Source organism: Micromys minutus (genome assembly GCF_963924665.1).
Source record: "Micromys minutus genome assembly, chromosome: 2".
NCBI classification, from domain to species: domain Eukaryota; kingdom Metazoa; phylum Chordata; class Mammalia; order Rodentia; family Muridae; genus Micromys; species Micromys minutus.
Window position 1 is genome coordinate 30,538,252 of NC_137971.1, and position 16,662 is coordinate 30,554,913.

Sequence of the window (16,662 nt, forward strand, 5' to 3'; positions counted from 1 at the left end):
AAAGCTGTGCCCGGGAGAGTGGTACTCAGTCCGTGAAAAAGACTTGTAGTCTGCATCATCGATTTTTAGCTCAGGAAGAGAGGGGCCCAGAGAATATGAGAAGCTCTAAGGGTATAGAGCAGTTTTGCTCAACATTCGTAATGTGCGACCATTAATGCAGTTCCTCATGTGATCGTGACCCACAACCATAACATCGTTTTCATCACCACTTCATAATTGTAATTTGCTACTGTTGTGAATCATTATGTAAATCCCTGTGTTTTCCCATGGTCTTAGGCAACCCCTGTTGAAGGGTCCTTTGACCCCCAAAGGGGTTATGTGACTCACAGGTGGAGAACCATTGATCTAAAGTGTCTTCACTGTTGAATTTTAATCAGAGGCAATTGCATACAAAGATACTATACAGTCATTAAATGGTGTTTGCAAGGGAATAGAATTTTTTTTCCCCTACATCACCAGAGTGACCAAAGGCCAGGAAGTATGGATAGATAATATGGAAACATAGCAACCCCATGTGTTTTAAGAAAACACATTCCCAAATTCTTGAGATCTGTTGTACAGATCATTTTTCCTGCCTTCAATGGGCCAAAGGCCAGCACAGTCTCAGATGCAACATGCATTCTCTTTCCCAGACAAGGCTGCTAGCAACATTTCCCCCTTTTGGTTTCTGTAACTAAGTGAACACGACTGGTTTGGGACCCTGTCCTTTCTGTGTAGTTAGCCATTTTCGTCCTGTTTGACACACTGCACAGAAGGAAAACATAAGCAATTATCAGAGTCCTTAAGTCAACCAAGTTAAATGTGTTCATTTTGAAAGATTTAGAGAGATTGATGGATGCCTTTCCCTCAGCTAATCTCTCCCACACTTGCTCGGTTTCCATCAGAGGAGCCTCGGCTGCTGCCATAGCCAAGACCTGGGATTGTAGTTAGTATGTCCAATGACACATTATAAAATGAATCTGATCCTAACAGATGATTTTTTAACCCCAACCATTCATGTTCTGACTCATATACACAATGTTGGGTTACATTAAAATGGCATCTTAGATGCTATAACCAACACAAAACCTGTACTAGTTCTCTCCACCCCAAGCAAATAACAGAGTCCATCAGTAGCTGGGTTTCCCTGAGAATCTCTTGATTGGTGTGAATTAATTTTCATTTTCTAGAATTCAGTAAAATTCTTTTAAAATTCTTAGATGAAAGAAGCTGTTTTCAACTCCTGGTCCAAGGCCACAGCCATAGTGGTTGATGTAGCAATAAATACCAGCTAAGATCACAATTCCAGCAGTTAGCTACCATATAAACCTTTGGGTGCATCTCTGTAGGTGACATTTCATACATGAAGTTGGAGTCTCTTACCAAGGCTCTTCAAGATGGACCAGAACCTAGGCATTACTGATCTTTTACAGGTTATAAACACATTCCCTGGGAACCCACAGGCTACTCCAGGCAAGGGAAAGCAGATAGCCTAACTGGGTCTTCACTGCTTCCTCCTCTTCTGCAAATACAGTCCCCCAGCCTCACTCCCTCCTCTGTCCCTATCTCTAGAAGATCATTAAGAGCTTATCCTCCAAACTTCATCTTTATTCATCCTATTATCACAGCCCCCAACTTTCTCTGAAAACCTGACAGGGAAGCAAGTAAGCCTGCAAAGCAGGAACACAGTTTACCCAGAATGTCCAGTGGCCAAACCCATCAAGATAGCAGAAGAATTCCTGACCGGGCAACACACAGCCACCACACCCTCCTAAGAACCAGAGAGGGCAACCGAAAACAAGGAACAAAACACCCACCCAAAAAAGACAAGACCAGATATCAGCATCTTCCCAAACTCAAATACCTAGACACCAGTCTAAAAACACAACCAAATAACTGCAAGGACAATATGTAATATGTCTCCACTAGAGCCTCAAAACACTACCACAGCAGGCCCTGAATATTTACTGTATAAGACAAAGATCTCAATGTACCCTTTATGAATGTCACAAAAGTCCTTAAAGAGGATGTGCTACATAGGGTTACCATTGCTGTGATAAAACACCATGACCAAAAGTGACATGGGAAGGAAGGGGTTCGTTTTCCTCACATTTTCATTAAACAGTTCTTCATGAAAAGCAGTGGGGACAGGAAACTAAGTCAGAAGTCATGAAGAGAAGCATCTACTTCCTGGCCTGCTCCCTATGGCTTATCACACCCAGGACTATTACCAACAATGGGCTGATCCCTCCCATAATGATCACAAATCAAGAAAATGCCTTACAGCTGGATCTTATGAAGGCATTTTCTCAACTGAGGCTCCCTCCTTTCTGATGACTCTAGCTTGTGTCAAATTGACACAAAACTAGGAGGTACAGAGGGAATAATTTTAAAAAAATCTATGAAACACAAATAGGAAATGAATAAAACAGTTCAAGATTTGAAAGTAAAAAGAGAATTAATAAAGAAAACACAAACTGTTGTGAATCAGAAATGAAAAATTTCAAACGCAGAACCACAGAGTCAAGGCACAACAACTTAATATAGGAGATGGAAGAAAGAATCTCAAGTGTTGAAGGTACAACAGAATAAATGTATAAAGTCAAGGAAAATGTTAAATATTTTTAAATGCTGGCATAAAACATCTAGAAAATCTGGGACACAACAAAGGGACCAAATCTAAAAATAATAGGAATAGAAGAAAAAATAATGATCAATGACACAGCAAATATTTCCAACAAAATAATTAAAAAATTTTTTCTAACTTGAAGAAAGAGATGCCTATACAGGTCCGGTAAGGATATAGAATACCAAATAGACTGAATCAGAAAAGGAAGTCCCCTAGGTACCTAATAATCAAAACATTAAATGTAAAAAACAAAGGAAGAATTTAATACTACAAAGGAAAAAGACCAAATCACATGTATTGGCAGACTATTAGAGTAACATATGACTTCTCAATGGAGACTCTAAAAGCTGGAAAGAGCTGGACAGATCTTCTACAGTCTCTAAGAGACCACAGATGTCAGCCCAAACTACTATACCCAGCAGAACTTTCAATCACAATAAATGGAGAAAATGAGACATTCCATGATAAAACCAAATTTAAGCAATATCTATCTACAAATCCAGCTCTATAGAAGTAGAAGTAAAGTCTAAACTAAAGGTATTAATCACACACGAGAAACCATTACAAATAAATAATTTCAGACCAGCAAATTAAAAGAGGAGAAACACAGACATGTACACGCTTAAAATAATAGGAATCAACAAACACTACTCACTGATCTCTCTCAATATCAGTGGTCTCAATTCCCCAGTAAAAAGACAAAGACTAACATGATGGTTGTGAAAACAGGATCTATCTTTCTGCTGTGTCAAAGAAACACATCTTAACATCAAGGGTAGACATCATCTCAAAGTAAAAGGATGGAAAAGATGTTCAAAGCAACTGGTCTTAAGAAGTAAGCTAATGTTGCCATTTTAACATCTGACAAAGTAGACCTCATAAGAAAACTAATCAGAGGAGATAGGGAAGGACACTAGATATACTCATCAATTCTTTTTTTTTTTTTTTTTTTTTTTTGAGATTCAAGATCTACTTATTTGTTCCTCTTAAAGACTTATTTTTGACTGGACTCAGATTTAGAAGTAGAAGCTCTCAGTGAGGACAGCCTACGTCTCTTGGCGATGTGTTCCTGGCACTTTTCTTTGGCTTCCTTCATTTTCTCAGCCAAAGTTTAGCATGTTCTGCAGCCTCCTCCTTGTTTTTCTTAGTGCATTGCTTCTTCTGTCAGTGTTTGTGTTGCAGGACATGTGGAGTAACAAGACGCTGAATCTTGGGTGCTTTGGTCCTGGGCTTCTTACCTTCTTTGTTTAAGAGCTTCCTGAGAACATATTGGTGGACACCATCTTCTTTGGAGAGATTAAAAAGCTTTTGGGTTCTACTAGCTCTTCTAGGTCCCAACCAACAAGGCACAGTAGTATCTGTTAGTCCTGGAATATCCTTCTCTCCTTTTTTTTACAATGACCAAGTTGAGAACACACAAAACTGGCATCCACAATGCATCCATGAATGGACTTTCATTTCCTTTCTCCGGTTCTCCTTGGTCTATAACAAGAATGCCCCTTACTCAACAGCACGATCTGCCATGGGTCAAAAGGCCTTGTTTCATGGGAAAACCTTGTTTGCCATTCCCACCGCTGATCCGGACCACACAACCCTTCCACTCTTCACCAAGAGCATCAGCAGCTACTTTTGTGGCCATGCAGTTCTCAAGAACATACAAAGCTTGTGTTCGTCATCCACTTCAATGAGCTTCTGACAGCCAGTGACAGAGAAGGAGATGTTGAGCTTCATCTTGACACAGCCAACCACCCAGGAGGTGTCACAAAAAAGAGCTGGACCATGAAATTCTTAACATGTATGCCCAAAACACAAGGGCATCCAAGTATGTAAAAAAATATTATAGCTTAAATTACACATTAACCTTCATACACTGTTAGTGGGAGACTTCGATACACCATCCAACTCTGGCCAATAGATGGGTCATCCAGATAAAAGCTAAACAGAGAAATGTTGGTGCTAACAGATGGTATAATCCAAGTAGACTTAAACAGATATTTACAGAACATTTCATCCAACCACAAAAGAATATACCTCCTTCTCTGAATCTTGTGGTGCTTTCTCCAAAGTTGACCATATACTCACACACAAAGTCTTAATAGACACATCTAAAATGAATTAAGGGTAGATATCACAACAATAGAAACAATAGAAAGCTTACAAACTAATGGAAATTGAACAACTCACTTCAGAAAGAACAAAGGATCAAGACAAATTAAGAAAAAAAAGGTAAAGACTTTCTACAACTGAATAAAAATCAATGCACAACATACCAAAATTTATGGGACACAATTAAGGTGGTTCTAAGAGGGGAGTTCATCACACTGTTTACATTTTTTAAAAAATAAAAATGAAGTGATCTCCTATTAGTAACTTAATAACACACCTGAAAACTCTAGGTAAAAAAAAAGAAGAAACCATACACAAAGGGGGTCAACAGTGAGAAATAATCACTCAGGGCTGAATGAAATCAACAAAATAGAAATTTAAAAAACTACAAAAATCATTCAAGCAAAACATTTGTTCTTTGAGGATATCTATAGATAGATAAACCTTATCCAAACTAGCTAAAAGATGGGGGAAAATATCCAAATTAACAAAATCAAAAATGAAAAGGGGGACTTAAAAACAGACACAGAGAAATTCCAGAGAATCACAACATACTTTTAAACACCTATACTCCATCAAATTAGAAAATCTAAAAGAAATGAATAATCTTCTTGATATATATCACTTACCGAAGTTAAATCAAGATCAAATAGTGATTTTAAACAGACTTCTAACCCCTAGTGAAATAGAAGCAGTAATTAAGTCTCAAGACCAAAACAAATCCCAGTGCCACAGAATTTCTATGCAGAATTCTACCAGACTTTCAGAGAAGACTTAATGCCAATACTTCTCAAATTATTCCACAAAATAAAAACAGAAGGAACATTGCTCAATTCATTTTCTGAGGGCAGTTACTGTGATATCCAAACCACATAAAGATCCAACATAGAAAGAGAATTACAGATCAATTTTCCTTATGAACATACTTACAAGAACACTTAAAAAATCCTTGACAAACAGAAACCAAAACACATCAAAAAGAGCATCCTTCATGATCAAGTAGGCTTCATTCCACAGATCAGGGGAAATGATACAACATACATAAACTGAAATGTAACCCACCATATTAACAAACTAAAAGACAAATCCACACAATCATCTCATCAGATGCAGACAATCCATCATATTAAAAAAAAAAAAAAAAACCAAGAGACAAATCCACATAATCATCTCATTAGATGCAGAAAAGACCATGATAAAATCCAAAATAATAAAAGTCCTGAAGAGACTGGAACTTCAGAGGGACACACCTCAACATAATAAAGGCAGTTTACAGCAAGCCTAGAGCCAACATTAAATTAAATGAAGAGAAACGCAAGGTAATTCTACTAAAATCAGAAACAAGGCAAGGTTTTTTACCCTCTCAATACCTATTAAATATAGTTCTTGGAGCCTCCAGTGGAGCAATAAGACAACTGAAGGAGATGATACAAATTGGAAAGAAAGAAGTCAACGTATCTTTATTTGCATGTGATATGATAGCATAAGTAAATGACCCTAAAAATCCCACCAAGAAACTCCTACAGTAATAATCACTGTCAGCAGTAGCTGTATACAAAATTAATTCACAAAAATCAGTAGCCTTCCTATATTCAACTGACAAATGGTCTGAGAAAGAAATCAGGGAAGCACCTGTCACAATAGCCTCAAATGATGTAAAATATCTTGGAGTAATTCTACAACCAAACAAATAAAAGATCTATGTGATAAAAAAAACTTTAAGACATTGAAGAAAGGAATTAAAGAAAATATCAGAAGATAGAAAGACTCCCCCACTCATGGATCAGTGGGGTTAATATTGTAAAAATGGTTACCCTGCCAAAAACAATCTATAGGTTCCACATCAAATTCCAACAAATTCTTCTAAATTCTTCAAAGGACAATCTTTGAATTCATATAGAAACACACACACACACAAAAAAAAAAATCCCAGGAACCCTAAAACAATCTTGAACAATGAAAGAACAGCTAGAGGTATCACTATCCCTGATTTCAAGTTGTAATGCAGAGCTGTAGCAACAAAAACAACAACAACGGCAATAACAACAACAACAACAACAGCAACCTGCATGGTACCAGCACAAAACCAGACATACTGATCAATGGAATCTACACACCTATGGACATCCGATTTTTGATAAAGAAGGCAGAAGTACACTTGGGGAAAAAGACAGCATCTTCGACAAATGGTTCTTCTCAAAATGGACGTCAGCATGTAGGAGGATGAGAAGTCAGGAAAAGCTGCAGGATACTTTGTTCCAAATGCATTAGAGGGACTGTAAAAGTCTTCCACAGAAAGAGTGATGATTCATAATCAGAAAAGTGACTTCAGCTTGAACAGGAAAGGCTTCTCGTGCAGGACTGTCATAGCCACAGTTTGCAAAAACTGCAGCTATTGATTAATGCAATATGATGTCAATTAGATGTACATCCCTGAGGTTTTTTATCTGTTGTAGTTTTATCTTTTTCTTTTCATTACACCAGGTATATTGCTCTGTAAATTATGGTGATGATTTAAATTAATTAGTTTATTGAAGGATTTTGTTCATTTAAAATTTTTAGAGGTTTACAGCATCAGAAAGGTTAAGAATCACTGGTTCTTAAGTTCGCCTGAGCTCCAGCCAACTCAGGAAGCAGATAAGAGCTGTCTCAAGCAAGATGCTTGTCAGTTTCCCAATGTGTTAACATTTTCCCGTGTTGACACTGGTTTCAGCGTAAACTAAATCATACTTACGAGAAACTGTTACGCTCTATGATGATGTACCAGACAAAGGCCAGAAAAGCTCCTGGTCTCTTTATAGAGTGTGTTTGCCGGTTTAAAAGTTTTATCCTGACACTAGAAGAGCTTCAATTCAAAACTGTAATTTTTAAGGATTGAGCCTAACCAAGAGTGATAGTCCGTAACCTTGAAGATGATCAAATCCTTTAATATGTTCATACATGCATTTAAAGTCCTGCTAAGTATTGATGCAGTTATTATAAGATTAAAGCTTTACTTAGCCACCAGTTTTATGTTTGAAAGGAACCGTTTGAAACAGATAACTAAGAACAGGTGAAGGTTGTTTAACTCTACAGATGTGCTAGGTAGTAGTACAGATGTGCTAGGTAGGTAATACAGATATGCTAGGTAGGTAGTACAAATGTGCTAGGTAGGTATTACAGATGTGCTAGGTAGTAGTACAGATGTGCTAGGTAGGTAGTACAAATGTGCTAGGTTGTAGTACAGATGTGCTAGGTAGTAGTACAGATGTGCTAGGTAAGTAGTACAGATGTGCTAGGTTGTAGTACAGATGTTCTAGGTAGTAGTACAGATGTGCTAGGTCGTAGTACAGATGTTCTAGGTAGTAGTACAGATGTGCTAGGTAGTAGTACAGATGTTCTAGGTAGTAGTACAGATGTGCTAGGTAAGTAGTACAGATGTGCTAGGTCATAGTACAGATGTTCTAGGTAGTAGTACAGATGTGCTAGGTCGTAGTACAGATGTTCTAGGTAGTAGTACAGATGTGCTAGGTCATAGTACAGATGTTCTAGGTAGTAGTACAGATGTGCTAGGTAGTAGTACAAATGTGCTAGGTAGTAGTACAAATGTGCTAGGTAGTAGTACAAATGTGCTAGGTAGTAGTACAGACATGCTAGGTAGGAAGTACAAGGAAGCTCTCAAACCAGCCAGAGATCTGCTGTATATTGCATTTCACATGTACAATGACAGACAAAAACTCCTGAATCCTAATGGTGACTAACCCCCAAGGTGACTAACCCTCCAAGAAAATATAGGCACAAGGGCAAAGGGCATCACTGGGATTGTGGTAGGATAACCACTGGGCTTAACTGCCTCAATACCTTGCCTGTTTCCAGGGCCCTGCCAAAACTGTGGAAAACTGGAGAATTGATTGCCACAGGTTGCTTTAGACAAAGTGAGGTCAGCCTCTCCCATGTTCCTCCTCCACAGGAAAAAGCCTCTTCATCTTCTGGGCCCGATGGTCAGACTGCCTGCACCCTCAGTGTCATGGAGACAATTGTCTGGGTGATAAATTATGGACTAGTCTCTGTCATTTTAATTTTCCTTCCTCAAATCCCTGATCACAATGATGACTAAGCTATCGGAAGCTAGACAGCTAGAGAACAACAGTTAACTAGCTTCTTTCCTCAAGGTAATCCACCACTGGGCTAGTTCATTACTTAGTTAGAACTACTAGGTATTTTACGAAAAAGAGCAAGCAGGTTTGCCTCGCCCACGGGCTTCATATGAAACGACTGCTCTCAGTAACAGGCTGCCTATGTCTCATGGCAGAGGATTAAACAGAAAACATTTATTTAGGGCCTTAGGATCTAACAAGATGTTTGAGAATGGAGGCTTTGCCTCCCAGGACGCCATGGGGATGACATCAGCTAAAATACCCCTCAAAGGGGAGGAAGAACTTGTCAAGTCCATATCCAGAGATTAGGCAAGGGCCCCCAGTTGAAGGATGGAGTCACCCACCCATCTCAAAATTTCAACCCAGAATTGCTCCTGTCTAGAGGAAATACAGGGACAAAGAGTGGAGCAAAGACTGAAGGAAAGACCATCCAGAGACTACCCCACCTGGGGATCCATCCCATATACAGTCACTAAACTCAACACCAAACTCAGACACTACTGCTGTTGTCAAGAAGTGCTTGCTGACAGGAGCCTGATACAGCTGTTTCCTGAGAGGCTCTGCCAGATCCTGACCAAGACAGATGGGGATTCTCGAAGCCAATCATTAGACTGATCATAGGGTCCCCAATGGAGGAGTTAGGGAAGGACTGAAAGAGATGAAGAGGTTTGCAACCTCACAGGAAGAACAACAATATCAACCAACCAGACCCCCCCCCCCAGAACTCCCAGAAACTAAACCACCAACCAAGGAGTACACATGGAGTGACCCATGGCTCCAGCCACATAGGTAGCAGAGGATAGCCTTAACTGACATCAATGGGAGGGAGGGGAGTCCCTTGGTTCTGTGAAGGCTCAATGCTCCATGTAGAGAAACACTAGGGTGGTCAGGCGGGGGGCAGAGGGGGAGAACCCTCATAGAAGCAGGGGAAGGAGGAAGGGGATAGAGAGTTTGCAGAGGGGAGACTGGGAGACTGGGAAAGGGGATAACATTTGAATGTAATAAATAAAATAAAATATCCAATTTAAAAAAAGAATGGAGCCCCTAAAAAAGTATTTTAAGGTATATAAATACAAATTATAGAGATATAATTTAAAATATACATATTAAGATTTCAAAACTCAAGATTTTTGTCAGAGGAATTTTGATAAACCGACAAAGCGCTGGCTGCTTATGATGGCTGTCTTCTAAATATAGACTTGAAGGTGCTTCTTATCACTTTAAAAACATGCCTGGTGCATCTGTATATCTAGTCCTCTGGACTGGAAATAAAAAGAATATTTCATGCCTTTTAACCTAGACCTATAGCTTTCACTGGGCCTCAAAGGCATGAGTCTATCTATTCTTGCTGTCTTACAGACACCTGTTAGCTACTTTTTACCAAGGTTCACATATATTTCAGGGAATCAAAAAGTCATAAGATTTAGATCCACTGCCACAGATCAAATGAATTCCAGATAAACACACCTGCCTGGTCTTAAAAATGGGATTCCCCCCTTGGTCTTGGGATTGCTCACCTTCCCCAACTACTAGCCAATTTTACGTTCTGTCTCTAGTCTATAGTTGTCTGAGCAGATCTTCACCTGGCTGACAGACTCCATCCAGGGATCAGCTTCGGAGCTGCTCAACTCTGGACTCGATGAAAGCTGGCTGCCTTTCATCTGGATCAGCTAACCAGATGCTTCTGATAAATGCCCCATTGTTCAGTCTTTGGCTAGCACTTCAGCCTTCCTGGGCCCCTTGAACAACATCCTAATGTCAGCAGGAAGCAGTTACAGAGGAAAGACAGTGTCCACTGTCCCACTTTACAGACTGAAATGCTAGCTCAAAAAGGAACACCCCTGGGCACACTCTGAAAATGACCCCACTTTGTGACCCTGATCATCCCAGTGGCCATGAAAATAGATGGGATCAGATCCTGGATTCATCACTCGAATCTGAAGTTTGCCTTCTAGAAACACCAAGACCTGGATCAGCAATGGGTCATCAGACATCCACAGAACTCGTCAAATTTTAGACTAGGCTCTGGGGACTAGTTTTCTCTTTTGTGTTGCACATGCTCCAGTACAATACATATGAACTTTGGTTAGAACTACAGACAGGGGGGCGCAGAACAGGGCTCGGCCCATCTGCCACCCGGTCCAGCAGTTCCTAAAGTTTTAAAGACTGGTGAGTAGGAGATCTGGGCAGCCAGGGAGCAGAGAGATCTCTGTGGAGTGCTCACGCAAAGCGCACCCCCGCCCTGCCTGATCCAGGGACCAGGAACACAACTTTGGAACCTCTGTTTCCACCCTGCAACATGGGGGCGCAGAACAGGGCTCAGCCCAGCTGCCACCTGGACCAGTGGAGATCCAGGGACACAGACCAGATACAAGGGAAAGGCAAGAACATATTACTGACAACAAGATGGCAAGAGGAAAGCGAAAGAGTATATCCCAAGGAAACCAAGACAACCTGGCAACACCAGAACCCAGCTCTCCCATAACAGCAAACATTGGAATGCCAAACACTCCAGAAAAAGAAGACGCAGACCTGAAATCATACCTCAAGACGCTGATAGAGATACTTAAACAAGAACGGGAGGAAAAGCAAAAAGAATCAGAAGCTTTTAAAGAGGAAACAAGAAAAACACTCAAAGAACTCAAAGAACTAGAGGAAAACAGAACCAAAGAGATGAAGGAATGGAAGAGGGACGGAAATTGACACAATAAAGAAAACACTAAAAGAGATAACCCTAGAGGTAGAACACCTAAAAAAGAAATCAGGAGTCACAGAAGCAAGCATTTCCAATAGACTACAAGAGATGGAAGAGAGAATCTCAGGGGCAGAAGACAACATGGTAAACATAGACAAAACAGCCAGAGAAGATGCAAAAAAACAAAAAGCTCTAACCCAAAATGTCCAGGAGATCCAGGACACAATGAGAAGACTGAACCTAAGGATAATAGGAATAAAAGAGGGAGAAGAGTATCAACTAAGAGGCACAGTAAATATCTTCAACAAAATCGTAGAAGAAAACTTCCCTACCCTTAAGAATGAAATGACCACGAGCATAAAAGAAGTCTTCAGAACTCCGAATAGGTTGGACCAGAAAAGAAATACCTCCCGACACATAATAGTCAAAACACCAAGTGCCCAAAGCAAAGAAAGAATACTAAAAGCAGTAAGGGAAAAAGGTCAGGTAACATATAAAGGCAGACCAATCAGAATCACACCCGATTTCTCAACAGAGACTATGAAAGCTAGAAGAGCCTGGACAGACATCATGCACACCCTAAGACAGCACAAGTGCCAGCCCAAGCTGCTATACCCAGCAAAATTATCAATCACCATAGATGGAGAGATGAAGATATTTCAAGACAAATCTAAATTTACACAATATCTGACCACAAACCCAGCACTACAACCAATTATAGGTGGAAAACCCAATACAATGAGGGGAACTACATCCTAGTAAAAACAAAACTCCTAAGCAAGAAAACCAAAAGAAGAAAAAGACACAGACACAACTCAACCTACAAAAGCAATAATAGCAGGAAACAGAAACAACTATTCCTTGATATCTATTAACATAAATGGACTCAACTCCCCAATAAAGAGACATAGGCTATCAGACTGGATACGTAAACAAAATCCAGCATTTTGCTGCATACAGGAAACTCATCTCAGAGACAAAGACAGACACTATCTCAGAGTAAAAGGGTAGGAAAAAACTTCCAAGCAAACAGCCCCAAGAAGCAAGCTGGAATGGCTATTCTAATATCGAATAAAGTAAATTTCCAACCAAAAGTTATCAAAAAAGATAAGGAAGGACACTTTTTACTCATTACCGGGGAAATCTGTCAGGAGGAACTCTCAATCCTTAACATATATGCTCCAAATAAAAAAGCACCCACATTCATAAAAGAAACCCTACTAAAGCACAAAAAATACATTTCACCCCACACAGTAATAGTGGGAGACTTTAATACCCCACTCTCTCCAATGGACAGATCATGGAAACAGAAACTGAACAAGGACACTGTAAAACTAGCAGAGACTTTGAACCAACTAGAATTAATAGATATCTACAGAACATATCATCCTAAAGTAAAAGAATACACCTTCTTCTCAGCACCCCATGGCACCTTCTCGAAAATTGACCACATAATTGGACACAGAACGAGCCTCAATCGATATAAGAAGATTGAAATACTCCCATGCATCCTCTCAGATCACCATGGTCTAAGGCTGGTCTTTAATAACAACAAAGAAAACAAAAAGCCCACATACACATGGAAACTAGACAACACTCTGCTAAACGATAGCAGGGTCAAAGAAGAAATAAAGAAGGAAATTAAGGATTTTCTAGAATTCAATGAAAATGAAAACACAACATACCCAAACCTATGGGATGCAATGAAAGCAGTACTGAGAGGAAAACTCATAGCCCTAAGTGCTTCCAAAAAGAAACTGGAGAGGACATGATTATGGGTTCAAATCTAAATATGGCACTGAACATATATGTGTCACCTATCAAAAGTCCTCCAGTTGTAAACAAACAAGAACCAGTATTACAGATTGTTTTCTATAGCAAGTATTCCCGACCCCATGCTCTTGGCAGGGCCCTTCTTGTGGATGATGCTTTTCCTTGAGATGGTTAAGACCATCCATCCAACTTACGTTCTCTTTTCTTCTGAGCCATATTGATGTCTTTTCTCATAAACCTTCTTTTAGAAACCTATCTTGATTTCAAGGTGCATCTCTTAGTCTCTGCCTCCATCCATGGGTCAAACTCTGAAACAGGGCTGGTGAGCTGGCTTGGTGGGTAACAGTGCTTACCACATGGCCTGATGACCTGAGGTAGAATCCTATGACTCACAGCTGATTCCTGCAAGCTGCTTCTCTGTCCTCCACAGGCACACTATAGCATGTGTACTCATGTGCATCTATACCTGATAATAAAATAAATGAACATCTACAAACGTTAAAAAAAAAAAAACTACAGACAGAAGCCTAATTGCTGACGTCACTGCCTATGGCCCCCATCCTCACCTTTCACTTCTGTAAGTTGTCTGGGCCAAAATGGAATAGACGTTCAAAGATGGCGCATGCATATGTTCCCTCGTTCTCTAGGTCTTTTGGATGTGGGATCCAGAAAATGAAAAACAGTTGGGCCACCCTTCAGATATATGCCTGTCCCTCAAATGACTCTAATTGTGGGAAATAAGATATTTACTTTTGTGTTATATAAGTCTATGAAACATGAGTTTTCTGAGTAATTGATCAGGATAATTATATTCAGTTAGAGAGGGTTGAGAACCACTCTGAAAAAACTGGGGTGGGGGGGGGAATCAACCCCATTCAAGTTAAGATAAATAATGTACGGAATATTACAGAAAAACGATGTGTTTTGCATAGGGCCAACTATGGAAAGCAGTTATAGCCCTTTTGGGAATTGTCATTACAACTAAGAGAGTCCTGTCCCCACTTAGACAAAGGACAAATAACTAAACCCTTTGGTCTGAGAGTGCCAGAAAAGCACAGCCAGCCCTCATCTGCCAAACATGTGCTTGGCTACCACACAGCTACCATAGCCCATTCTGGGTATTCCTGCCTCTGCCATCCCTGCCTTAGTACAAGCTCGGTTGGACTGACACTGCCAGCCAGATTCTAGTCGGTGAGCATATCAATGCTATACTCAGCTTGTTCCCAACATACAGGATACAGGGGAGACTTAGAGATTCTGCCTTTATGCATCAGGTAAGGACCCTGGAATGATGTTCACCATCCAGAGGTGTCAGGCCACCAATAACAGGGTCTCAGACATCAATGGTTCCAACTAAGTGTTAAACCCTCTCCCTAAGACCAACTATATACCCTTGGGGTATACACACACACACCCTTGGGGTATACACACACACGCACACACACACACACACACACACACACACACACACGGGCCCACCTTGACTCTGGAAGGAATTAAAGACAAGACCTCTGCTTGGATGCAGGCTCATATAAGTCTTGGTATCTTCAATACCACAATGTAACACTTCACCCACAGATGTCAACTGCAGGAGTTTAGTGCCTTCAAAAGACACTTGGTTTGCTTGTGCTTCAAGACTAACTCCCTGAATCAGTTCTTTATCCTCACTGCTGAAACTTTTGACTTTTGCTTACTTGTAAATCTATTGCCTAGGGAGGGCATACAACTATTCCAGAGAGGGAGGCTGAGAACACCTGGAACTCCCACGAGGATCCGGGATGGACAGATAAGCTCCCATAGCAGTACCCCGCCTACTAGGCCTGGACACAGCAGAATCTGCCAGCACAGGGCAGCATTACTAAGGGAGATCAGAAATCACAAATGCCAACAACAGCGGGTGGAATGATTTGACTCACTAGAACAAGCCAAGGAGGGGAGTGTTGAGCACGCTCCATAGCTGTACCCATGTTGTATTCAGTCTCCATATTGCTCATAAGGTGAAATTCAGTTCAGGTTCTCAAACTCCACTTCACAAAATTATCCATAGCTGACACTGAAGAATGCTATGAATAAGCCAAAAGGTTGTGGCTGAATTGCTCATGCTCTGTTATCTCAGACTTCTGAAGTCCCTCTGTTCACCACCTGTCCACCCTCCTTACCTCACTCAGGACCAATCAGCTTAAAGGTTGGCTGATGACACTTTGTCTAGTTAGCCAAAAATGGTGTTACTGCTTGCCTTCAAATTTTACACCTGGTTTTTCACATAAGACGCCTTCCCTGAGGACACAGATTGGTGCCACAATTAGGTTTTTCCTTATTGTGGTTCTGGACATCCAGTATTATGGCTGTATGTTTAAGAAACTATTCTTGCTTCTCTGAGATTGGTCTATGTATTCATGGTTTGTGTGGCAATTCTCAGACCCCAACAGTAACTTCAACTGAGCAATAGACCATCCCTTCTCAATACATTTCTCTAGAAGACATCAGGCTTCAATTTGCCTAGAATAATCAGTAACTCCCTGTAAATTTAGAGTACTTTTCCCCAGAATTAATCTTACGGTGCCTGAGGAATGGAGCCAGATTTCTGTAGGTACAGCTTGTGTGCCCATTGCCGTTCTAAGAACCGTATTCCTCGCTGCTGGCAAGTCTGATCCTCTGCTCCTGGAGACTCCCTGTGCTGAGGGAGATCAAAGACTGTTGTTTACTAGGTATGTCCCCTGAGATGCTGATGGGTCCCCAGAGAGGGTCTCTGTGGTTATTTCCCAGTGCCATGAGCAGAGGGGCAAGGAATTATCCTTATCAAATTTGTATATACATTGATCATCATGAGTCCCATTATGACCCTGGTGATGGATGTGTAGAAGTCGGCATGTTAAAATACCATTAGCCTGTTTGGGAGTCAGAGTCACCTCTATAATCTCTGGCTTCCTATATTGAAAGCAAACTGGCTTAGCTCATCTAAGTGCTTGCCATAAATAAATGCTGTAGCAATGACACTATTTTTATGTTTCTGCATTTCAACATCTTGGGTTACTCTGTCTGATGTAATCACTAATCGTGTGCTTTTGTTGTTTAGGAGCCAAAATCCTCTGTGCATCCATATTAGCATTTTAAAAGCCAATCCTTTGATTAACACATGTGTTGCCTGGACGACAGACTCCCTGTCTTGTTTCTGCTTTTGTGAGGTATCCAGGAAAGTCATCAAAAGTTTCTGAAAGGCTCTGTAATGTCCAAACAACAACAACAAAACCAAGGTTGGCTCCCCAGGCTCAGACAGTTGTTACCACATTCACCAAGCGATGTTCATAAGCTTGTGACAGACAGCCAGGTTAGTGTTATGACAG

At 40.5% G+C, this 16,662-nt stretch overlaps 1 pseudogene across 1 annotated transcript; it reads right to left on the minus strand.

Annotated features, from left to right (window-relative positions):
* Window positions 1-3,602: 3,602 nt before the first annotated feature.
* LOC308416792 (small ribosomal subunit protein eS6-like) lies at window positions 3,603-4,339 on the minus strand (annotated as a pseudogene). Its single transcript has one exon. The product of its transcript is annotated as a small ribosomal subunit protein eS6-like (transcript).
* Window positions 4,340-16,662: the final 12,323 nt, after the last annotated feature.